We start from the raw sequence: 26,632 nt of genomic DNA, 5'->3' as shown, positions 1-26,632 counted from the left end.
TCCCAGAGCAGTTGAAGACCAAGGTCTGCCCAGCATAGTTCTAACTCTGTAATTGTTTCCTAAGCAGAAATGCTAAAAATACATTATAAGTGTACCCCCAATGTTATACTATGGAACTTAACACTGATATAGTAAATATGGCTTTTCTATCCTTTTGACTATAAGGACATGTTCAGGCTATCCTGTTTTAGGTTTAAACCTATAAAAACTGATAAAACCCGATGAAAGGGAAATAGCCCTCACCAGTGTACTCATATAAACACTGATGAACACCTGCACAACCACAGACTAAATGCCATTTGAAGAAAGGAAAAGGAGAGTGAAAGAGTCATATTTATTTCTTACTGAAGGAGCCAATCTAATGTTACGTTATTATACAAGGTAGCAGCAAGAAAGACTGGGCAAACATTAATCTGTCTGAGTTTTGTTGTTTAGGGATGTCACTAAAATATGGTTTCTTCTTCCTTTTTTCAGTTTTGTGATCTTGGTCTAAAGAATCAGTGTTACGGAACATGCTTTAGATCTTATTTCATTATTTTATAACTTGTTGACAATCAGGAAATATAAAAATAATATTTGATATTTTGGCTACGTTTTCTTCTTTCACTGATAGGTAAAGTGGCTGGTTTCATAAGATTTTTTCCCAATACGCACCATCACATTTACCCACAGACAGAGAATGGGTCAAATCTTTTGCTACATCAGCCCCCTTTTCTAGTAAGTCAGTATTGATAGTAGATGAATTGCCAAACACCCTAGCCTTTAAACATTTAATGCAAGGTGTAGTGACAGGTGTATGTGAAAAGAGTGCTCTCATCAAACATCTAGGATAGAGGTGAAAACGTGACATGTCTTTTGGAAAACATGTAACTAAGTGTCACTTGGAATGCTGAAACAAATCTCTTAGCACTCCCAAAGTTATTAATACAAATCAGTCTTTCAGTCGCCCTTTGGCTTTTCAGCTTCTTCTTTAATTTTGATTTTGGTTCATCTTCCAGGCAACACGTGTTTCGTCAATGGGTGTGTCATCCTCTGACTTCCTCATGGTTGTATTCCTCTGTGTCAATCTTAAAACTGTCTTCTATTGCCCCAAAATTGGAATAACAGTATAAGTAGATTGTGAGTCCAAGTTTAAGGGGGTATGTGTCACTCAAGCAGGCTCGTAACCCGAGTGCGGACAAAGGCTCAGTGACTTCTATTTTTGGCATGAACTACCGAACTTGGAACACGTGTTGGCTGGCAGATGACTCAAAATCAAAATTAAAGAAAAAAATGATGCGCGGCAGTACAACTGAAAGACTGATTGGTATTAATAACTTTCCGAGTGCTAAGAGATTTGTTTTGGTTATCTTACGTCTTCATTAAGGGATGCAGGGATGACACCCCTTCTCTTTTAAGCACTGCATTCAATACCTATATGCCTTAATATTTGTGTACAGGGCCCCAAGCGCCAAATCCCTTATTTTCCCCCCAAGTTTACAATCACTTGGAATACTGCTGCAAAAAGTTCTTACCAAGTTCAACAAAGATTGTGGCGATGTTGTTTGTGCTTGCAGTGATTCAGCTATGTATGCTGAAGTGCTTTCCTGTAAGAGATCCTTGCCACTTGCTAAATGGTATTCTGAAAGGATCTTTACAATCTTCAGAGTTAATGAAAAATGCTATTGACTTTGTAGTCCACTCTGATGCACTGTTTCATTAGGCGCAGGAACTAAATGAAAACATTTCAAATGTTCTGCTTTGTGTGTAATCAAAGAAAGAGTCATCCCAACTGTGTCATTTAGCTGGTGGTTCTCAGTCCTAGAGGCAGTGAATGCTAAATTATCCATGTGGCGTCCGTTTATAGATTTTTTGCTTAGTGATGATGTCAAAGGCAAGAAATGTAAGGATCTTTGCTCACATATTGATAGTGATGTGACAAAAAGTACACACTACTGCATTCTTAGATTTTTTCAGGAAAACCTGACTCTGTAGTGGGCTTGATAAAAAAAATGGACTTTGAAAACACCCTTGTCTACCAAGTGTTCAGCGTAATTGGTGTTGATGTGAACCATTTCTTTGAGAGTAGGCTGGGTGACACTTTTAGTCACTTTGGCACTGCAACATGTTCCAAGTTAGAATGCTTGCCGCTTAGTAAGCAAAAAAAGTTTGAGGAGCAATTCAGGAAATTTTATTTTACAATGCATGAGAAATGGCTTGCAATGATACATAGAAATATCCCTTCACCAACCAGGGCATTTGAAGTCAATGAAGCCTCACTGTGGTACCCTGCACAAGTTCTATCTCGCTTCCGTGAAGGGGTATTTTCTCCAGACATTAAAAATGACTGCTTAATTTTTGACTGCTTCAATAACTCTGACTGCACGTGTCCCACAGAATCGCATTCTTCAGGTGGACCCGTATTGGCATGGAAAGCTATATCACTGGCCAGAGTTAGCAAATTTTGAACTGGCTGTTTTGGCATTGAGCATCTAAAGTGCCATTATTTAGAGCGCCTTTTCCCATATAAAAGTTTTCATGGGAAGGAAAGAGCCAGTGTTCAGGACCAAAGACTCACTGAAGAAGTATTGTATGGTATACTACAATAAGTTTGGTTTGTAAAAAATATTTTGACCTCATATACAATGTACATACACTGTCTATATACCATGCAATATCAGTGCAGAAAGAAAGCAAAAATACAAGCAAAACGTACAATAAACACTGGAAAAACCCTGTTTCTGTTGTTTTTACTGTAGCGAAAATGTGTAACCACTGACAACCACTGTTTTTTAAAGTTATTGAAATCATTGGACGACTCTGAAAAAACCTCACCAGAATATACCGAAAATAGGAACTGAAAACAGGAAAGCCTAGATTTGTTTAAAATTAAACTTGTACATATCTTATTTTAAATACCATGGACTCTGCCTTCATGGGGAGTAAGCTTACTTATGTGTGACTTATAAATATTTAAAATAACAGTTTTTGGCTTGTCAAAATGGGGCTATTTTGACAAATACAATTGGCAGTTTAGCTTCCAAAGGCAGGCTAATGGTGGAAGGCATGCTGTCATTGTTGCATTGTCACAGCAGTGGGCGGCACAATGAGTGCAGCAGCCCACTGTTGACATTTATTTTACAGGCCCTGGGTACATGGTTGGTAGCATATGTTAGGGACCTATAGGTAAGTTAAAAATGCCTATCAGGGGTATGGCTATTTCATCATGTTGAAAGGGGAAGCACATGAACTTTACAACCAGTTAGCAGGGGTAAAGTACACAGAGTTCCATAGCCAGCAAAAATAGGCAAGGCAGAAAGTCTGAGGGTACACCATGCAAAATATGTTAATTTCAAACAACATACTCTTTGCAACCCTTTTTAATGAACAAGGAATACAGTGGGCCAACTTTCCTCACTGTATGTCTTGGAGACCCAGCCCTGCCAATGGGTTAGCAGAAAGAAGTATATGCATTTGTGTAACATGTGAATAATGTGTATGGTATATAAGCCGAAGACATGCCCTCCTGAGTGACCCCAATTATTCAGGTAATTAAGAATCAGTAGTTTAGGAAATTATGGGAGACCCACATATTGCCTTGTACAGTGAGAAAGTGGAAAGTTACATCCATTGACTGACCAATCAATCTGTTTACTCTCTAAGAGTGGGCATGCATTATGCCAGATATTGACTTTCATTTATAAATGGCCAGATCTTCAGCTGCTAGTTAACAGTGTGATTCAGAAAAGGGGGTGGTGATGAACAGAGTGTCTGAATTAAGCAGACCACTCTTACCCAGTCCAAAGATCAGGGCTTGATCCATCACCGTTATTTATCTCACTGCCCCATCCCAGCTCAGAACCTGGCTATATGCAAATTAGTCTGTCCCTGGCCCAGTGCATCATGGGAACAGGGCAGACCAAACTACCAAGCCAATTCTTCACCAGAAAGGAGACAAGCTACCGGGGACCGGTTTCTGGCATTTCAGCCTCTTCGGCCCGGCTTGCTTGAATCCTGATGGAGCAGTGAGAAAGGGACTCATGTCTGAGTATACCCTGCCACACCTATAGTGGCCAAAAACGATTCAGAAAAGGGGGTGGTGATGAACAGAGTGTCTGAATTAAGCAGACCACTCTTACCCAGTCCAAAGATCAGGGCTTGATCCATCACCGTTATTTATCTCACTGCCCCATCCCAGCTCAGAACCTGGCTATATGCAAATTAGTCTGTCCCTGGCCCAGTGCATCATGGGAACAGGGCAGACCAAACTACCAAGCCAATTCTTCACCAGAAAGGAGACAAGCTACCGGGGACCGGTTTCTGGCACTTCAGCCTCTTCGGCCCGGCTTGCTTGAATCCTGATGGAGCAGTGAGAAAGGGACTCATGTCTGAGTATACCCTGCCACACCTATAGTGGCCAAAAACGATTCAGAAAAGGGGGTGGTGATGAACAGAGTGTCTGAATTAAGCAGACCACTCTTACCCAGTCCAAAGATCAGGGCTTGATCCATCACCGTTATTTATCTCACTGCCCCATCCCAGCTCAGAACCTGGCTATATGCAAATTAGTCTGTCCCTGGCCCAGTGCATCATGGGAACAGGGCAGACCAAACTACCAAGCCAATTCTTCACCAGAAAGGAGACAAGCTACCGGGGACCGGTTTCTGGCATTTCAGCCTCTTCGGCCCGGCTTGCTTGAATCCTGATGGAGCAGTGAGAAAGGGACTCATGTCTGAGTATACCCTGCCACACCTATAGTGGCCAAAAACGATTCAGAAAAGGGGGTGGTGATGAACAGAGTGTCTGAATTAAGCAGACCACTCTTACCCAGTCCAAAGATCAGGGCTTGATCCATCACCGTTATTTATCTCACTGCCCCATCCCAGCTCAGAACCTGGCTATATGCAAATTAGTCTGTCCCTGGCCCAGTGCATCATGGGAACAGGGCAGACCAAACTACCAAGCCAATTCTTCACCAGAAAGGAGACAAGCTACCGGGGACCGGTTTCTGGCACTTCAGCCTCTTCGGCCCGGCTTGCTTGAATCCTGATGGAGCAGTGAGAAAGGGACTCATGTCTGAGTATACCCTGCCACACCTATAGTGGCCAAAAACGATTCAGAAAAGGGGGTGGTGATGAACAGAGTGTCTGAATTAAGCAGACCACTCTTACCCAGTCCAAAGATCAGGGCTTGATCCATCACCGTTATTTATCTCACTGCCCCATCCCAGCTCAGAACCTGGCTATATGCAAATTAGTCTGTCCCTGGCCCAGTGCATCATGGGAACAGGGCAGACCAAACTACCAAGCCAATTCTTCACCAGAAAGGAGACAAGCTACCGGGGACCGGTTTCTGGCATTTCAGCCTCTTCGGCCCGGCTTGCTTGAATCCTGATGGAGCAGTGAGAAAGGGACTCATGTCTGAGTATACCCTGCCACACCTATAGTGGCCAAAAACGATTCAGAAAAGGGGGTGGTGATGAACAGAGTGTCTGAATTAAGCAGACCACTCTTACCCAGTCCAAAGATCAGGGCTTGATCCATCACCGTTATTTATCTCACTGCCCCATCCCAGCTCAGAACCTGGCTATATGCAAATTAGTCTGTCCCTGGCCCAGTGCATCATGGGAACAGGGCAGACCAAACTACCAAGCCAATTCTTCACCAGAAAGGAGACAAGCTACCGGGGACCGGTTTCTGGCACTTCAGCCTCTTCGGCCCGGCTTGCTTGAATCCTGATGGAGCAGTGAGAAAGGGACTCATGTCTGAGTATACCCTGCCACACCTATAGTGGCCAAAAACGATTCAGAAAAGGGGGTGGTGATGAACAGAGTGTCTGAATTAAGCAGACCACTCTTACCCAGTCCAAAGATCAGGGCTTGATCCATCACCGTTATTTATCTCACTGCCCCATCCCAGCTCAGAACCTGGCTATATGCAAATTAGTCTGTCCCTGGCCCAGTGCATCATGGGAACAGGGCAGACCAAACTACCAAGCCAATTCTTCACCAGAAAGGAGACAAGCTACCGGGGACCGGTTTCTGGCATTTCAGCCTCTTCGGCCCGGCTTGCTTGAATCCTGATGGAGCAGTGAGAAAGGGACTCATGTCTGAGTATACCCTGCCACACCTATAGTGGCCAAAAACGATTCAGAAAAGGGGGTGGTGATGAACAGAGTGTCTGAATTAAGCAGACCACTCTTACCCAGTCCAAAGATCAGGGCTTGATCCATCACCGTTATTTATCTCACTGCCCCATCCCAGCTCAGAACCTGGCTATATGCAAATTAGTCTGTCCCTGGCCCAGTGCATCATGGGAACAGGGCAGACCAAACTACCAAGCCAATTCTTCACCAGAAAGGAGACAAGCTACCGGGGACCGGTTTCTGGCATTTCAGCCTCTTCGGCCCGGCTTGCTTGAATCCTGATGGAGCAGTGAGAAAGGGACTCATGTCTGAGTATACCCTGCCACACCTATAGTGGCCAAAAACGATTCAGAAAAGGGGGTGGTGATGAACAGAGTGTCTGAATTAAGCAGACCACTCTTACCCAGTCCAAAGATCAGGGCTTGATCCATCACCGTTATTTATCTCACTGCCCCATCCCAGCTCAGAACCTGGCTATATGCAAATTAGTCTGTCCCTGGCCCAGTGCATCATGGGAACAGGGCAGACCAAACTACCAAGCCAATTCTTCACCAGAAAGGAGACAAGCTACCGGGGACCGGTTTCTGGCATTTCAGCCTCTTCGGCCCGGCTTGCTTGAATCCTGATGGAGCAGTGAGAAAGGGACTCATGTCTGAGTATACCCTGCCACACCTATAGTGGCCAAAAACGATTCAGAAAAGGGGGTGGTGATGAACAGAGTGTCTGAATTAAGCAGACCACTCTTACCCAGTCCAAAGATCAGGGCTTGATCCATCACCGTTATTTATCTCACTGCCCCATCCCAGCTCAGAACCTGGCTATATGCAAATTAGTCCGTCCCTGGCCCAGTGCATCATGGGAACAGGGCAGACCAAACTACCAAGCCAATTCTTCACCAGAAAGGAGACAAGCTACCGGGGACCGGTTTCTGGCATTTCAGCCTCTTCGGCCCGGCTTGCTTGAATCCTGATGGAGCAGTGAGAAAGGGACTCATGTCTGAGTATACCCTGCCACACCTATAGTGGCCAAAAACGATTCAGAAAAGGGGGTGGTGATGAACAGAGTGTCTGAATTAAGCAGACCACTCTTACCCAGTCCAAAGATCAGGGCTTGATCCATCACCGTTATTTATCTCACTGCCCCATCCCAGCTCAGAACCTGGCTATATGCAAATTAGTCTGTCCCTGGCCCAGTGCATCATGGGAACAGGGCAGACCAAACTACCAAGCCAATTCTTCACCAGAAAGGAGACAAGCTACCGGGGACCGGTTTCTGGCATTTCAGCCTCTTCGGCCCGGCTTGCTTGAATCCTGATGGAGCAGTGAGAAAGGGACTCATGTCTGAGTATACCCTGCCACACCTATAGTGGCCAAAAACGATTCAGAAAAGGGGGTGGTGATGAACAGAGTGTCTGAATTAAGCAGACCACTCTTACCCAGTCCAAAGATCAGGGCTTGATCCATCACCGTTATTTATCTCACTGCCCCATCCCAGCTCAGAACCTGGCTATATGCAAATTAGTCTGTCCCTGGCCCAGTGCATCATGGGAACAGGGCAGACCAAACTACCAAGCCAATTCTTCACCAGAAAGGAGACAAGCTACCGGGGACCGGTTTCTGGCATTTCAGCCTCTTCGGCCCGGCTTGCTTGAATCCTGATGGAGCAGTGAGAAAGGGACTCATGTCTGAGTATACCCTGCCACACCTATAGTGGCCAAAAACGATTCAGAAAAGGGGGTGGTGATGAACAGAGTGTCTGAATTAAGCAGACCACTCTTACCCAGTCCAAAGATCAGGGCTTGATCCATCACCGTTATTTATCTCACTGCCCCATCCCAGCTCAGAACCTGGCTATATGCAAATTAGTCTGTCCCTGGCCCAGTGCATCATGGGAACAGGGCAGACCAAACTACCAAGCCAATTCTTCACCAGAAAGGAGACAAGCTACCGGGGACCGGTTTCTGGCATTTCAGCCTCTTCGGCCCGGCTTGCTTGAATCCTGATGGAGCAGTGAGAAAGGGACTCATGTCTGAGTATACCCTGCCACACCTATAGTGGCCAAAAACTAATCAGAAAAGGGGGTGGTGATGAACAGAGTGTCTGAATTAAGCAGACCACTCTTACCCAGTCCAAAGATCAGGGCTTGATCCATCACCGTTATTTATCTCACTGCCCCATCCCAGCTCAGAACCTGGCTATATGCAAATTAGTCTGTCCCTGGCCCAGTGCATCATGGGAACAGGGCAGACCAAACTACCAAGCCAATTCTTCACCAGAAAGGAGACAAGCTACCGGGGACCGGTTTCTGGCATTTCAGCCTCTTCGGCCCGGCTTGCTTGAATCCTGATGGAGCAGTGAGAAAGGGACTCATGTCTGAGTATACCCTGCCACACCTATAGTGGCCAAAAACGATTCAGAAAAGGGGGTGGTGATGAACAGAGTGTCTGAATTAAGCAGACCACTCTTACCCAGTCCAAAGATCAGGGCTTGATCCATCACCGTTATTTATCTCACTGCCCCATCCCAGCTCAGAACCTGGCTATATGCAAATTAGTCTGTCCCTGGCCCAGTGCATCATGGGAACAGGGCAGACCAAACTACCAAGCCAATTCTTCACCAGAAAGGAGACAAGCTACCGGGGACCGGTTTCTGGCATTTCAGCCTCTTCGGCCCGGCTTGCTTGAATCCTGATGGAGCAGTGAGAAAGGGACTCATGTCTGAGTATACCCTGCCACACCTATAGTGGCCAAAAACGATTCAGAAAAGGGGGTGGTGATGAACAGAGTGTCTGAATTAAGCAGACCACTCTTACCCAGTCCAAAGATCAGGGCTTGATCCATCACCGTTATTTATCTCACTGCCCCATCCCAGCTCAGAACCTGGCTATATGCAAATTAGTCTGTCCCTGGCCCAGTGCATCATGGGAACAGGGCAGACCAAACTACCAAGCCAATTCTTCACCAGAAAGGAGACAAGCTACCGGGGACCGGTTTCTGGCATTTCAGCCTCTTCGGCCCGGCTTGCTTGAATCCTGATGGAGCAGTGAGAAAGGGACTCATGTCTGAGTATACCCTGCCACACCTATAGTGGCCAAAAACGATTCAGAAAAGGGGGTGGTGATGAACAGAGTGTCTGAATTAAGCAGACCACTCTTACCCAGTCCAAAGATCAGGGCTTGATCCATCACCGTTATTTATCTCACTGCCCCATCCCAGCTCAGAACCTGGCTATATGCAAATTAGTCTGTCCCTGGCCCAGTGCATCATGGGAACAGGGCAGACCAAACTACCAAGCCAATTCTTCACCAGAAAGGAGACAAGCTACCGGGGACCGGTTTCTGGCATTTCAGCCTCTTCGGCCCGGCTTGCTTGAATCCTGATGGAGCAGTGAGAAAGGGACTCATGTCTGAGTATACCCTGCCACACCTATAGTGGCCAAAAACGATTCAGAAAAGGGGGTGGTGATGAACAGAGTGTCTGAATTAAGCAGACCACTCTTACCCAGTCCAAAGATCAGGGCTTGATCCATCACCGTTATTTATCTCACTGCCCCATCCCAGCTCAGAACCTGGCTATATGCAAATTAGTCTGTCCCTGGCCCAGTGCATCATGGGAACAGGGCAGACCAAACTACCAAGCCAATTCTTCACCAGAAAGGAGACAAGCTACCGGGGACCGGTTTCTGGCATTTCAGCCTCTTCGGCCCGGCTTGCTTGAATCCTGATGGAGCAGTGAGAAAGGGACTCATGTCTGAGTATACCCTGCCACACCTATAGTGGCCAAAAACGATTCAGAAAAGGGGGTGGTGATGAACAGAGTGTCTGAATTAAGCAGACCACTCTTACCCAGTCCAAAGATCAGGGCTTGATCCATCACCGTTATTTATCTCACTGCCCCATCCCAGCTCAGAACCTGGCTATATGCAAATTAGTCTGTCCCTGGCCCAGTGCATCATGGGAACAGGGCAGACCAAACTACCAAGCCAATTCTTCACCAGAAAGGAGACAAGCTACCGGGGACCGGTTTCTGGCATTTCAGCCTCTTCGGCCCGGCTTGCTTGAATCCTGATGGAGCAGTGAGAAAGGGACTCATGTCTGAGTATACCCTGCCACACCTATAGTGGCCAAAAACGATTCAGAAAAGGGGGTGGTGATGAACAGAGTGTCTGAATTAAGCAGACCACTCTTACCCAGTCCAAAGATCAGGGCTTGATCCATCACCGTTATTTATCTCACTGCCCCATCCCAGCTCAGAACCTGGCTATATGCAAATTAGTCTGTCCCTGGCCCAGTGCATCATGGGAACAGGGCAGACCAAACTACCAAGCCAATTCTTCACCAGAAAGGAGACAAGCTACCGGGGACCGGTTTCTGGCATTTCAGCCTCTTCGGCCCGGCTTGCTTGAATCCTGATGGAGCAGTGAGAAAGGGACTCATGTCTGAGTATACCCTGCCACACCTATAGTGGCCAAAAACGATTCAGAAAAGGGGGTGGTGATGAACAGAGTGTCTGAATTAAGCAGACCACTCTTACCCAGTCCAAAGATCAGGGCTTGATCCATCACCGTTATTTATCTCACTGCCCCATCCCAGCTCAGAACCTGGCTATATGCAAATTAGTCTGTCCCTGGCCCAGTGCATCATGGGAACAGGGCAGACCAAACTACCAAGCCAATTCTTCACCAGAAAGGAGACAAGCTACCGGGGACCGGTTTCTGGCATTTCAGCCTCTTCGGCCCGGCTTGCTTGAATCCTGATGGAGCAGTGAGAAAGGGACTCATGTCTGAGTATACCCTGCCACACCTATAGTGGCCAAAAACGATTCAGAAAAGGGGGTGGTGATGAACAGAGTGTCTGAATTAAGCAGACCACTCTTACCCAGTCCAAAGATCAGGGCTTGATCCATCACCGTTATTTATCTCACTGCCCCATCCCAGCTCAGAACCTGGCTATATGCAAATTAGTCTGTCCCTGGCCCAGTGCATCATGGGAACAGGGCAGACCAAACTACCAAGCCAATTCTTCACCAGAAAGGAGACAAGCTACCGGGGACCGGTTTCTGGCATTTCAGCCTCTTCGGCCCGGCTTGCTTGAATCCTGATGGAGCAGTGAGAAAGGGACTCATGTCTGAGTATACCCTGCCACACCTATAGTGGCCAAAAACGATTCAGAAAAGGGGGTGGTGATGAACAGAGTGTCTGAATTAAGCAGACCACTCTTACCCAGTCCAAAGATCAGGGCTTGATCCATCACCGTTATTTTGTCCACCATAAGCGTGGAAGGGTATACTCAGATGTGAGTCCCTTGCTCATTGCACCATCAGGATTCAAGCAAGCCGGGCCGAAGACGCCTGAAATGGCAGAAACCGGTCCCCGGAAGCTTGTTTCCTTCCCAGTACAAGAATTGGCTTGGTAGTTTGGTTTGCCCTGTTCCCATCATGCACTGGGACAGGAACAGACTAATTTGCATATAGCCAAGTTCTGAGCTGGGATGGTGCAGTGAGCTAAAAAACGGTGATGGATCAAGCCCTGATCTTTGGACTGGGTAAGAGTGGTCTGCTTAATTCAGGCACTCTGTTCATCACCACCCCCTTTTCTGAATCATTTTGTCCACCATAAGCGTGGAAGGGTATACTCAGATGTGAGTCCCTTGCTCATTGCACCATCAGGATTCAAGCAAGCCGGGCCGAAGACGCCTGAAATGGCAGAAACCGGTCCCCGGAAGCTTGTTTCCTTCCCAGTACAAGAATTGGCTTGGTAGTTTGGTTTGCCCTGTTCCCATCATGCACTGGGACAGGAACAGACTAATTTGCATATAGCCAAGTTCTGAGCTGGGATGGTGCAGTGAGCTAAAAAACGGTGATGGATCAAGCCCTGATCTTTGGACTGGGTAAGAGTGGTCTGCTTAATTCAGGCACTCTGTTCATCACCACCCCCTTTTCTGAATCATTTTGTCCACCATAAGCGTGGAAGGGTATACTCAGATGTGAGTCCCTTGCTCATTGCACCATCAGGATTCAAGCAAGCCGGGCCGAAGACGCCTGAAATGGCAGAAACCGGTCCCCGGAAGCTTGTTTCCTTCCCAGTACAAGAATTGGCTTGGTAGTTTGGTTTGCCCTGTTCCCATCATGCACTGGGACAGGAACAGACTAATTTGCATATAGCCAAGTTCTGAGCTGGGATGGTGCAGTGAGCTAAAAAACGGTGATGGATCAAGCCCTGATCTTTGGACTGGGTAAGAGTGGTCTGCTTAATTCAGGCACTCTGTTCATCACCACCCCCTTTTCTGAATCATTTTGTCCACCATAAGCGTGGAAGGGTATACTCAGATGTGAGTCCCTTGCTCATTGCACCATCAGGATTCAAGCAAGCCGGGCCGAAGACGCCTGAAATGGCAGAAACCGGTCCCCGGAAGCTTGTTTCCTTCCCAGTACAAGAATTGGCTTGGTAGTTTGGTTTGCCCTGTTCCCATCATGCACTGGGACAGGAACAGACTAATTTGCATATAGCCAAGTTCTGAGCTGGGATGGTGCAGTGAGCTAAAAAACGGTGATGGATCAAGCCCTGATCTTTGGACTGGGTAAGAGTGGTCTGCTTAATTCAGGCACTCTGTTCATCACCACCCCCTTTTCTGAATCATTTTGTCCACCATAAGCGTGGAAGGGTATACTCAGATGTGAGTCCCTTGCTCATTGCACCATCAGGATTCAAGCAAGCCGGGCCGAAGACGCCTGAAATGGCAGAAACCGGTCCCCGGAAGCTTGTTTCCTTCCCAGTACAAGAATTGGCTTGGTAGTTTGGTTTGCCCTGTTCCCATCATGCACTGGGACAGGAACAGACTAATTTGCATATAGCCAAGTTCTGAGCTGGGATGGTGCAGTGAGCTAAAAAACGGTGATGGATCAAGCCCTGATCTTTGGACTGGGTAAGAGTGGTCTGCTTAATTCAGGCACTCTGTTCATCACCACCCCCTTTTCTGAATCATTTTGTCCACCATAAGCGTGGAAGGGTATACTCAGATGTGAGTCCCTTGCTCATTGCACCATCAGGATTCAAGCAAGCCGGGCCGAAGACGCCTGAAATGGCAGAAACCGGTCCCCGGAAGCTTGTTTCCTTCCCAGTACAAGAATTGGCTTGGTAGTTTGGTTTGCCCTGTTCCCATCATGCACTGGGACAGGAACAGACTAATTTGCATATAGCCAAGTTCTGAGCTGGGATGGTGCAGTGAGCTAAAAAACGGTGATGGATCAAGCCCTGATCTTTGGACTGGGTAAGAGTGGTCTGCTTAATTCAGGCACTCTGTTCATCACCACCCCCTTTTCTGAATCATTTTGTCCACCATAAGCGTGGAAGGGTATACTCAGATGTGAGTCCCTTGCTCATTGCACCATCAGGATTCAAGCAAGCCGGGCCGAAGACGCCTGAAATGGCAGAAACCGGTCCCCGGAAGCTTGTTTCCTTCCCAGTACAAGAATTGGCTTGGTAGTTTGGTTTGCCCTGTTCCCATCATGCACTGGGACAGGAACAGACTAATTTGCATATAGCCAAGTTCTGAGCTGGGATGGTGCAGTGAGCTAAAAAACGGTGATGGATCAAGCCCTGATCTTTGGACTGGGTAAGAGTGGTCTGCTTAATTCAGGCACTCTGTTCATCACCACCCCCTTTTCTGAATCATTTTGTCCACCATAAGCGTGGAAGGGTATACTCAGATGTGAGTCCCTTGCTCATTGCACCATCAGGATTCAAGCAAGCCGGGCCGAAGACGCCTGAAATGGCAGAAACCGGTCCCCGGAAGCTTGTTTCCTTCCCAGTACAAGAATTGGCTTGGTAGTTTGGTTTGCCCTGTTCCCATCATGCACTGGGACAGGAACAGACTAATTTGCATATAGCCAAGTTCTGAGCTGGGATGGTGCAGTGAGCTAAAAAACGGTGATGGATCAAGCCCTGATCTTTGGACTGGGTAAGAGTGGTCTGCTTAATTCAGGCACTCTGTTCATCACCACCCCCTTTTCTGAATCATTTTGTCCACCATAAGCGTGGAAGGGTATACTCAGATGTGAGTCCCTTGCTCATTGCACCATCAGGATTCAAGCAAGCCGGGCCGAAGACGCCTGAAATGGCAGAAACCGGTCCCCGGAAGCTTGTTTCCTTCCCAGTACAAGAATTGGCTTGGTAGTTTGGTTTGCCCTGTTCCCATCATGCACTGGGACAGGAACAGACTAATTTGCATATAGCCAAGTTCTGAGCTGGGATGGTGCAGTGAGCTAAAAAACGGTGATGGATCAAGCCCTGATCTTTGGACTGGGTAAGAGTGGTCTGCTTAATTCAGGCACTCTGTTCATCACCACCCCCTTTTCTGAATCATTTTGTCCACCATAAGCGTGGAAGGGTATACTCAGATGTGAGTCCCTTGCTCATTGCACCATCAGGATTCAAGCAAGCCGGGCCGAAGACGCCTGAAATGGCAGAAACCGGTCCCCGGAAGCTTGTTTCCTTCCCAGTACAAGAATTGGCTTGGTAGTTTGGTTTGCCCTGTTCCCATCATGCACTGGGACAGGAACAGACTAATTTGCATATAGCCAAGTTCTGAGCTGGGATGGTGCAGTGAGCTAAAAAACGGTGATGGATCAAGCCCTGATCTTTGGACTGGGTAAGAGTGGTCTGCTTAATTCAGGCACTCTGTTCATCACCACCCCCTTTTCTGAATCATTTTGTCCACCATAAGCGTGGAAGGGTATACTCAGATGTGAGTCCCTTGCTCATTGCACCATCAGGATTCAAGCAAGCCGGGCCGAAGACGCCTGAAATGGCAGAAACCGGTCCCCGGAAGCTTGTTTCCTTCCCAGTACAAGAATTGGCTTGGTAGTTTGGTTTGCCCTGTTCCCATCATGCACTGGGACAGGAACAGACTAATTTGCATATAGCCAAGTTCTGAGCTGGGATGGTGCAGTGAGCTAAAAAACGGTGATGGATCAAGCCCTGATCTTTGGACTGGGTAAGAGTGGTCTGCTTAATTCAGGCACTCTGTTCATCACCACCCCCTTTTCTGAATCATTTTGTCCACCATAAGCGTGGAAGGGTATACTCAGATGTGAGTCCCTTGCTCATTGCACCATCAGGATTCAAGCAAGCCGGGCCGAAGACGCCTGAAATGGCAGAAACCGGTCCCCGGAAGCTTGTTTCCTTCCCAGTACAAGAATTGGCTTGGTAGTTTGGTTTGCCCTGTTCCCATCATGCACTGGGACAGGAACAGACTAATTTGCATATAGCCAAGTTCTGAGCTGGGATGGTGCAGTGAGCTAAAAAACGGTGATGGATCAAGCCCTGATCTTTGGACTGGGTAAGAGTGGTCTGCTTAATTCAGGCACTCTGTTCATCACCACCCCCTTTTCTGAATCATTTTGTCCACCATAAGCGTGGAAGGGTATACTCAGATGTGAGTCCCTTGCTCATTGCACCATCAGGATTCAAGCAAGCCGGGCCGAAGACGCCTGAAATGGCAGAAACCGGTCCCCGGAAGCTTGTTTCCTTCCCAGTACAAGAATTGGCTTGGTAGTTTGGTTTGCCCTGTTCCCATCATGCACTGGGACAGGAACAGACTAATTTGCATATAGCCAAGTTCTGAGCTGGGATGGTGCAGTGAGCTAAAAAACGGTGATGGATCAAGCCCTGATCTTTGGACTGGGTAAGAGTGGTCTGCTTAATTCAGGCACTCTGTTCATCACCACCCCCTTTTCTGAATCATTTTGTCCACCATAAGCGTGGAAGGGTATACTCAGATGTGAGTCCCTTGCTCATTGCACCATCAGGATTCAAGCAAGCCGGGCCGAAGACGCCTGAAATGGCAGAAACCGGTCCCCGGAAGCTTGTTTCCTTCCCAGTACAAGAATTGGCTTGGTAGTTTGGTTTGCCCTGTTCCCATCATGCACTGGGACAGGAACAGACTAATTTGCATATAGCCAAGTTCTGAGCTGGGATGGTGCAGTGAGCTAAAAAACGGTGATGGATCAAGCCCTGATCTTTGGACTGGGTAAGAGTGGTCTGCTTAATTCAGGCACTCTGTTCATCACCACCCCCTTTTCTGAATCATTTTGTCCACCATAAGCGTGGAAGGGTATACTCAGATGTGAGTCCCTTGCTCATTGCACCATCAGGATTCAAGCAAGCCGGGCCGAAGACGCCTGAAATGGCAGAAACCGGTCCCCGGAAGCTTGTTTCCTTCCCAGTACAAGAATTGGCTTGGTAGTTTGGTTTGCCCTGTTCCCATCATGCACTGGGACAGGAACAGACTAATTTGCATATAGCCAAGTTCTGAGCTGGGATGGTGCAGTGAGCTAAAAAACGGTGATGGATCAAGCCCTGATCTTTGGACTGGGTAAGAGTGGTCTGCTTAATTCAGGCACTCTGTTCATCACCACCCCCTTTTCTGAATCATTTTGTCCACCATAAGCGTGGAAGGGTATACTCAGATGTGAGTCCCTTGCTCATTGCACCATCAGGATTCAAGCAAGCCGGGCCGAAGACGCCTGAAATGGCAGAAACCGGTCCCCGGAAGCTTGTTTCCTTCCCAGTACAAGAATTGGCTTGGTAGTTTGGTTTGCCCTGTTCCCATCATGCACTGGGACAGGAACAGACTAATTTGCATATAGCCAAGTTCTGAGCTGGGATGGTGCAGTGAGCTAAAAAACGGTGATGGATCAAGCCCTGATCTTTGGACTGGGTAAGAGTGGTCTGCTTAATTCAGGCACTCTGTTCATCACCACCCCCTTTTCTGAATCATTTTGTCCACCATAAGCGTGGAAGGGTATACTCAGATGTGAGTCCCTTGCTCATTGCACCATCAGGATTCAAGCAAGCCGGGCCGAAGACGCCTGAAATGGCAGAAACCGGTCCCCGGAAGCTTGTTTCCTTCCCAGTACAAGAATTGGCTTGGTAGTTTGGTTTGCCCTGTTCCCATCATGCACTGGGACAGGAACAGACTAATTTGCATATAGCCAAGTTCTGAGCTGGGATGGTGCAGTGAGCTAAAAAACGGTGATGGATCAAGCCCTGATCTTTGGACTGGGTAAGAGTGGTCTGCTTAATTCAGGCACTCTGTTCATCACCACCCCCTTTTCTGAATCATTTTGTCCACCATAAGCGTGGAAGGGTATACTCAGATGTGAGTCCCTTGCTCATTGCACCATCAGGATTCAAGCAAGCCGGGCCGAAGACGCCTGAAATGGCAGAAACCGGTCCCCGGAAGCTTGTTTCCTTCCCAGTACAAGAATTGGCTTGGTAGTTTGGTTTGCCCTGTTCCCATCATGCACTGGGACAGGAACAGACTAATTTGCATATAGCCAAGTTCTGAGCTGGGATGGTGCAGTGAGCTAAAAAACGGTGATGGATCAAGCCCTGATCTTTGGACTGGGTAAGAGTGGTCTGCTTAATTCAGGCACTCTGTTCATCACCACCCCCTTTTCTGAATCATTTTGTCCACCATAAGCGTGGAAGGGTATACTCAGATGTGAGTCCCTTGCTCATTGCACCATCAGGATTCAAGCAAGCCGGGCCGAAGACGCCTGAAATGGCAGAAACCGGTCCCCGGAAGCTTGTTTCCTTCCCAGTACAAGAATTGGCTTGGTAGTTTGGTTTGCCCTGTTCCCATCATGCACTGGGACAGGAACAGACTAATTTGCATATAGCCAAGTTCTGAGCTGGGATGGTGCAGTGAGCTAAAAAACGGTGATGGATCAAGCCCTGATCTTTGGACTGGGTAAGAGTGGTCTGCTTAATTCAGGCACTCTGTTCATCACCACCCCCTTTTCTGAATCATTTTGTCCACCATAAGCGTGGAAGGGTATACTCAGATGTGAGTCCCTTGCTCTGTGGTAAATAAATAAATAATACCCTATTTTTGGATGAATGAATAAATAACAGATAGCTCAATAAATAAGAGTCAAGATTCGAGGTAGTAGGAGTTTCTGCAGGTTTATTACAGCATAAGGACAGGATCAGGACAACCTGCATAGGAACAGAATGACAGGGCCCAGCAGGACAACTGGGACCCAGCAGGGGAAAAAGAGGCCCAGCAGCTGCTGGGGCTAGGTCTGGGATGAGCGCGCTAACATTTAATAACATAACATTGATATATATACATAGCGCGAACATATAGCATTACATTGCAGTAGGCGTAACAGTGGGTGGAGCAGAAGGCGTGACGCGTAACAGTCGCGAGAGATAACAGTAAAAAGAGGTGTAACTGGGAGTATACATAGACATGTGATGTGAACGTAACAGAATATGTCATGAATGGGCGGAAACATAGGAGGGGGCTACCTAAGGAGCCGGGACCTCTAACCTAATGGTGCGCGAAAACTGGCAATGACGTGTTACTAGGAGAAGCTGGGGGCTGCGAACTCTGTGCTAGGAGCAGAGACTAGAGTCTGGAGGGTCGGAGCGACATGTACCTAAACCCTATCTGGTATCTAATGTTTAGGGAACATGTTGATATGAACTAGAAGTCATGAGGGGAGAGGCTAACCTGATTCTAAGACTGGACCATGCATTATTCTACATGTAGTGCGTGAAGAATATTAAATGACCATTAAATACAGTATTTCTCTAACGTGGAGCCGAGTAGGCTAGACAATGACGGAAACTATTGATGCAGTTCAGTAGCTTAGGAATGCAGAGGAGGAGGACTGAACTGATAGCAGGAACTATAACATACTTTTGGCAGACTCAGAGGCAGAGCCGGGGTGCACCGAGCACTGCGAGGCAGGAAGTAAGTGAAGGGTCGAGGATACAGGTGGGGGCTGTATCGCTCCTCAGCGAGGCTTTCAGAAAACAGGAGCTGAATCTGTGGTCCGGGCCCTTTTGAGGCCTGGAAACGGGGACTTTATAATTGAATAACGTGCACACTGAGAAACGTGGCAACATTACTTACATAGGCCTGATATTCGTAGTATTCACGAGGACTGGAAACTAACATACTAGAGGTGGACACAACTGCAATTGCGTCTTTAATCAGAAATGGGGAATAACATATGCATATTGGTCATGCACACATAACATATGATGGATGGGGCGTAGGGACACAGAACATGGCAAAATTTACTTTTCCACATTCCCTCCTTGTCACTACGTTTCCATCAGGAAACATCAATATTCATGATACCGTCTATCATTTCATACAGTACCATTTGCTCGTCTCGAATTGTCTTGGAACGGGATTTAGAACGGGGCTTGGGACGGGGAGTACAAGAGGTAGCACACATGCTGCAAATCGCAGGGCCACATTGTATACAGAGGCAGCAGCTAAATATGATCGCTACTGCAATACCTAGGAAGGACAGGACTTTCCAACCCCATGCGGAAATTATATTCCAGAACCAACCTGACCATGTCCAGGTGCCTGGATCTTGGTGTAACAGATGGGCAATTTTATGGAGTCTGGTTATAGCTGAATAAACAGACGGCGCGTTATTTGGAATGAAAATACAACAACTGGATCCGAGAATTCTACAGGCCCCGCCCCTATCGGCCAGTATGACGTCAAGGACGAGACGATTCTGTAAAACGACAATTCTCATAAAGGATTGCTCTTCAGTTAAGTTACCTAGAGCGGAGGCAGTCTCATCTACTACTGCTTCAAGGGTTCTTGTTAACCTACGAATAAGCTTACTATTTACAATTGTACCTAAATAAGGGAAAACACCTTTATCTATATCAATGAATTGCTCTGCGGCAGTTTCAGTATAATCGACAATCGGGAGATTTCTCTTGTGTCTAGTGTGTACTAAGAAAGAATTCCTATGATAGTCAGGTGGGGCTAGAAAAACAGGTGGCAGTAGGAAAGCAATGTAACAGGTTCCCTCCCAATCGAGGGGCAGACGGACATATGCAGTTTGACCACAAATAAAATAAGAATGACGTGAAGCTTTGAAAATAGATTTCCCACTGTCACTATACTGGATAACAGTAGTACATTCACTATGACCTATATGTACAGAACCATAACTACGGACACATAATTCGCCTTTGACTGGTAGTACTGAAATAGCGGGTGAGTCTGGAGTAGTATCAGACTGAACATTCAGGACCATGAAATTCGACGAATAATTTCCTATATTATATACTTCATTTTCTAAATCTAAACCTGTTCTGTGGGGGAAACCTTGCTTGTCTGGGAAACATGCACTGTTAAGAAAAGACATATCTGTTGAGGATGACGTTAACGTGGACCATGCTCCACACGAACCATTGTGTGAGAATGGATAAGGAAACAGTGGCAGAACTCCCTTCGGTGTCTGGAAAGGGGGGAGTCGACCACACACCCAACAATTAGTGGTATTGCTGGTCTGGTGTGAATAATGTAACATACGGATGAATGTGTTATTACGCATTGCGAGGCGGTATGAATATTCGTGAGGAGGCAGATCACTAAACGTGTGCTCTACTGTAGCATGAGCAGACATATTTACATGAGGAACTGAAAAACACAGATAGAAAGCATAGCTGGTGCAGGAAATCATTATGCTGAGAAATAAGACGAAACTCAGAAAAACGATACATTGGAGTGAACTTCGACTGATTCTCTCACTATGGGGGTCTATTTTATACATGTCAGAAACAATTCAACCGTTTCACCTAGGGGAGGACTTATACAATCAAACTGGCTGACTTATTAGACCTGAGCTTTAACTTATACTCCTGTTGCGGAGTTTTCTCTAACAAGGGAGGGGTTGTAATAATGTTCGGTGCGGGACAGTCCTTTAAAACAATGTTCTGGCAACCCTTTGAATCCTGGGAAATGTTCTTGGAAATGTTTTTGAAGACGGGCTTCGGTCCTTTGAAAAGTTTTACATGAGAAAGGTGTACCCACCCCTTCCTGCCTTCCAACTTGACGGCAGTTCGGGTGGTCAAGAGGACCTGACGTGGCTCCTTCCAACGTGGTTCCAGCGGACTTGATCTGTCAAAATTTCTGATCATCACCAAGGAACCTGGAACGATCTCGTGCGGTGCCACCTCGGTATTGTCTGGAAATGCGGCGGCAACCTGTGAACGACATGAGTTGAGGGCAGACATCAAGGAAGCTAGGTAATCTGTCAGCATATTACATGAAACATCGGTAATACTTCGGGGTCTAGGAGTACCCCACATGTTAGGGGGGCGGCCGAAAACGACCTCATACGGGGACAGACCTGATCTGGAATGTGCGACCATACGCATGTAAAACAGAGCGACTGGCAAAGCTACTAACCAGTCCACACCCTTGTCTTTACAGACTTTTGCTATACGGATTTTCAGAGTCTGATTATGTCTCTCGACTAGTCCAGCTGCTTCTGGATGGCGTACACAATGGAACTTCCACTGGTACCCTAACAACAGGGAAACGTGCTTCATCAACTCAGATGAGAATGGCTGACCGTTATCAGAATATACGACTCTAGGGAGTCCATATCGAGGGAAGAACTCACGAACCAACTGCTTGGCAGTGGTCGCGGCTGTGTAATCTGGGACTGGATATGCTTCTGTCCATCTGGACAAAGCGCATACAACTACAAGGACATACTTGAAACCTCGACATCGCTCCATTTGAATATAATCCATCTGGAGGACCTCAAAAGGGTGGTCAGGAGGCTGGAAACCACCTTGTTCCACCGGGACACCTTTACCTGGATTAAACTGACAACATATCATACAGGTACGGACTTTCTGCTTGGCTGCAGCTCGTAAATGCTTGTTGAACCAAATGTTCTGGATACTGTCTAACATAGCTTTCTCTCCTAAATGTGCTGGACTATGTGCGGTATTGATAATGACTTGAACCATAGAATCGGGGAGAAACCATGTGGCTCTACCCTTCGTTAACCATCCTTGATCTGTCTGGACCCCTCCTTGTACAGACCATTTCTTGATTTCATCGGGAGTAGCATGTGACTGGATATCTATGACATCTTGTGTAGGGTCCTTAACTGTCATGCATGTAGTCAGATCTGGAATATGTGTCTTGTTTACTGGAATGTCTGGAGTCTGTGCTGTAAGCTTGGCTGTGCGGTCTGCTAAATCATTACCTTGGGAAATAATGTCAGTAACTTTCGTATGTGCTTTGCACTTCATGATAGCAATAGATGTCGGTAAATGTATGGCATCTAACAGGGCTTGAATAAGGAGACCATGCTGAATCTTGGTTCCATGAGAAGTCATGAAACCTCTCTCCTGCCAGAGCACTCCGAAGTCGTGTACAACTCCAAATGCGTAACGTGAATCTGTGTAAACATTAACTTTCAGGTTCTTGGCGTGTATGCAGGCATGTGTCAGAGCAACTAGCTCTGCTGCTTGAGCGGACAGAGTATCAATACGGTGTGTTTCAATAACTTCAGTGTCAGTAGTCACTGCATACGCGGCGACTAGTTCTCCTGTACTAGTTCTCATACATGAACCATCCACATAAAGTGTCAGGTCAGGATCTGATAACGGAATATCTGTCAGGTCTTGTCTTGGCTTAGTCGTAATGTTAACTACTTCCACACAATCATGTGGGTCTGGATTTGAATTAACTGATGGTAACAGTGTAGCAGGATTCAGAACGTTGCAGCGTCTAATTTCTATGTGTGGCTGGAACAGTGTCAATTCATAACCTGTTAAACGTGCAATTGTCAAGTGCTGAGTTTGTGTTCGGTTTAAAAGAACTTCTACTGAATGTGGAACTTGTACTGTCAGGGAGTGTCCTAAAACTATGGAATCACTTTGTCTGATAGCTAGTGCTGTGGCTGCAACTGACTTGAGGCACGCAGGCAACGCCTGGGCGACTGGATCTAATGTGCTCGAAAAATAAGCACAGGGCTTGTATTGACCTGCTTGATCTTGCGTGAGAACAGATAATGCTGTACCTTCGCGTTCAGTAACGAAAAGTGTAAAAGGCTTACTGTAGTTCGGTGTAGCTAGAACTGGAGCTTGACATAGGGCTTTCTTTAACTCGTTGAAACTAAGTGTATGGTCAGATGTCCAAGGGAGGACAGTCGATACGGCTGCCTCCTGTGTCGTTAACTGTATCAGTGGCTTGGCTAGGAATGCATACTGGGGAATCCATTGTCTACAATAAGAAGTAAGGCCGATAAAAGCACGTACCTCCTTCTGGGTTCTGGGCTGGGGAAGATTCGCTATTAACTGGATACGGTCGGGTGTCAACTGCCTACCCCTCTTGGACAGCAAGTGTCCTAAGTATACCACTTGCTGGACACAGAATTGAAGCTTTGAAGGTGACACTTTGTGCCCCATCTCGGCTAGAAAATACAGAACTGTAAGTGATGCTCGCTCGCAAGCACGTTCAGAACGGGCTGTGATCAGTAGATCATCGACATACTGGAGCAGGGCAGTGTCAGTTGGCATGTGAATATTGTCTAGTTGTCTCTTGAGTGCTTGACTGTAAATACTAGGGCTTTCTGTGAAACCTTGAGGAGCGCGTGTAAACATATAGCTCCTTCCATTTAAACAAAATCCGAAAAGAAACTGGCTGTCTGGATGAATTGGTACACTGAAAAATGCATTCTTGAGGTCAATAACAGTGAAAAACATGGCTTCAGAATCAATGGCTGTTAACAGGGAAGAAATATCTGGGACAACTGGATACTGAGGAATAATACATTTATTAAGCTCTCGTAAATCAATCACTAATCGATATACTGGGGGTGCATTTGGATCAGTACGTTTCATGACTGGAATGATCGGAGAATTGCATACATTGGAGTCAGTTTCTACAACTACTCCTTGAGCCATGAGCTCGTCAATAATTTTGGATAAGGCTGCTACAGCCTCAGGTGGCAATCTGTACTGTCTGATTCGGGGTAACACTACACCTGGTTTGAGAGTCACGCGATGGGGTGTGATTTGCATGTAACCTACATCAGTTGGACCTTGCGCCCATAAATGCTGCGGAACATTAGACAATCTTGAATCAAAATCTCGTAACACATAGTGACCCTTAAAGTCACGTAGAAACAGACGTATTCCCTCTGGGGAACAGCAAATAACTGCACCTAATTCTTTCAATGTCTTAATGCCTAATAGATTTTCGGGACATGACTTAGTAAGTAACAGATCAGTAGTACGGGACAATGGACCTACTTCTAGAGTAACTGGCTTTGATATCTCATTAACTATGGGTTTTCCTGAAAATCCAAGGGAAACATTTCTTGAGCCTGAGAGCGGAGCCCCTGGAACTTCGGCGTGACTAATTGTGGTCCTACTTGCCCCTGTATCGATCAAGAACTTTCTGTCTTTCCCTAATACTTGACTATGAACATAGGGACCTTCTTGGTCTACAGGTATCTCGATGAGAGGCAAGCCTACCTCCCTCTCTAGGCTGTTTCATGAATATGACTGGTACTCTGGATACTCAGACTGTGCATACTGGTACATCTGTGATGTAACGTGCTGTGTTGCAGCAATAGGCTGCGGTACTGTAACTATCTGTTGTGCATTCTGTGACTGAGGAATCTGTGAAACTTGTTCTTGTCTAGGCGGACGTGGTCTTTCTTTAGTCTTACCAGTAGCTATATTATGTTTCAGAACTGCACACTCGTTTATAAAATGACCTGGCTGTTTACAATAATTGCAGTTCCCTTTAACGGGAGCCGCAGGATGACTGGCTTGATTCGGACCCCTCTTCTGACTGTCTTGAGGAATAGATTGTGCAACTAGCACTTTCATTTTCGTGTCTTTCATACGTTTTCTCTCGTGTTCTTGCTCTTCTCTGATTCTATTCTGGTGATACTGGAGCATCTGGAGCATCTGGGACGGAGTATTTGCTTGCCAGGTGCTTTCGACTTTCAAAACTCGGTTTTTAATTTGTGGACTTGAATTCTCGACTAATTTGGTAACGAAAAGATGAGGGTATGACTCACTACTTGTCTTGAGACCACTGTTAATACTGAAACATTTCTCGAATCTAGAATAAAAATCACTAATGTCTTCATCTTGTTTCTGCTTACAGGCTGAGATTGCATCCCAGTCTTCTTTCCTAGTTGTCAATAATCTGGGTAAAACTTGAATCAACAATTCTGGTAATTCTTTACATTTATCTCCAAGACCGGTACCTGGTACTCGTGCCTTGTCTTCAGCTTCTAGAGCTGTCCAATCGATCTTTTTCTCTCCCACCTCCCATTCTTTTTCCTTTAACTTTTCGTACACCCCTGCGGGTAGCAGGACCTTTAACATTTTAATGATATCTGGGTAAGTGTATTCTCCCATACGGAGCATGTCTTTTAATTCTCTATGGAACCCTGCTGGATCTTTGTCATGACAGGGAATTAATTTTTTCATTTCTAAGAGTTCCATCTTTGAAATTGGAGTGTATACAAACACTCGTTGCATTACGCCACCCGCCCCTTGGACTGGGTGGACTTCTCGTAACGGATTCTGTCTGTCTATGTAAAACGATTTACTTTCTGGGGGTGAGACATGAACAAAATGCGGGTTCAAAAACGTTCTATATTTGTGGCGCTGTTCTAGAATGACAATAATTAAGTCCGTACCTAGACCTCTCCATTTATACTGGAGTAACTCGTTCAGGATATCGTGTAACGGGCCTGGATCAGAATGTTGACCCTCATACAGAATAATGAGGTGCTGGATCATATACATACCCACCAGTCGTTGCTCGGCTGGGGGCAGTTTCAGAAACATTTGTGCCACTATTTCGTCTGGAAAAGTGGTAGAATCAGTAATCCATCGGACTGCTGATCGGGCTAGTTCTTGTTCATGCATGGTACTTAACTCACTATAACCGACTCGTGATTTCAGAATGTGATCGGTAGCTTGAAATACTTGTTCTAGAGAACCTTGTTCTGGTGCTGGATGATGAAAAACAGACTTGGGTTCTAGGCGTAAATGGCGATCTGGAAATCTGGATTTTCCTACATACGCTATTCTGGCGGGATTCTCGTTCTCTTCCTCTTCAGGATCAGAGATACTTTCTTTCTCGCTTACTTGTGCTGCTTTACGCTGTTCGTGTAACCTTACTATTTCTTTACGAATTTTCTTGTACATACTCTCCATGGCACTGACGGTCTTGTGCTTACCCTCGGCTATATTATCACTCCACCTTGTCAGGATTCTCATTTCGGCGGGATCTTTAGACGGGTAATCTTGTTCTCTTATTAGACAATTGATCAGGAACTTTAATATCATGAGCTGAATCTCGGCTTTCCTTTGAGACATAATCTCGCCAATACTTTCTGGATCATCCCCTGTACGGATGAAACGATATATTCTGTCTAGATCTTCTTTCATATTCGGCAAGGTGACTAGATACTCGGTCACTCTCCTTACACGTAAGGAATATAAAACCATAGTATATTCGCCTGGAACTGGATCATAAACACATTCGTTAAGGGCTTGCCTGATTTCTGTAACAGACTTATTACTTTTAGGAGTACGCTGTGATGCTTGAGCATGTAATTCGAGTGCTGATAAACGCTTGTGTGGCGGCGGGGTTTGGGGAGGACCTCCTCCTGCGGCCCCTAGAC

This window comes from Lissotriton helveticus, chromosome 10 (assembly GCF_964261635.1).
Source record: "Lissotriton helveticus chromosome 10, aLisHel1.1, whole genome shotgun sequence".
Taxonomy (NCBI): domain Eukaryota; kingdom Metazoa; phylum Chordata; class Amphibia; order Caudata; family Salamandridae; genus Lissotriton; species Lissotriton helveticus.
This window is presented reverse-complemented; position numbering follows the sequence as displayed.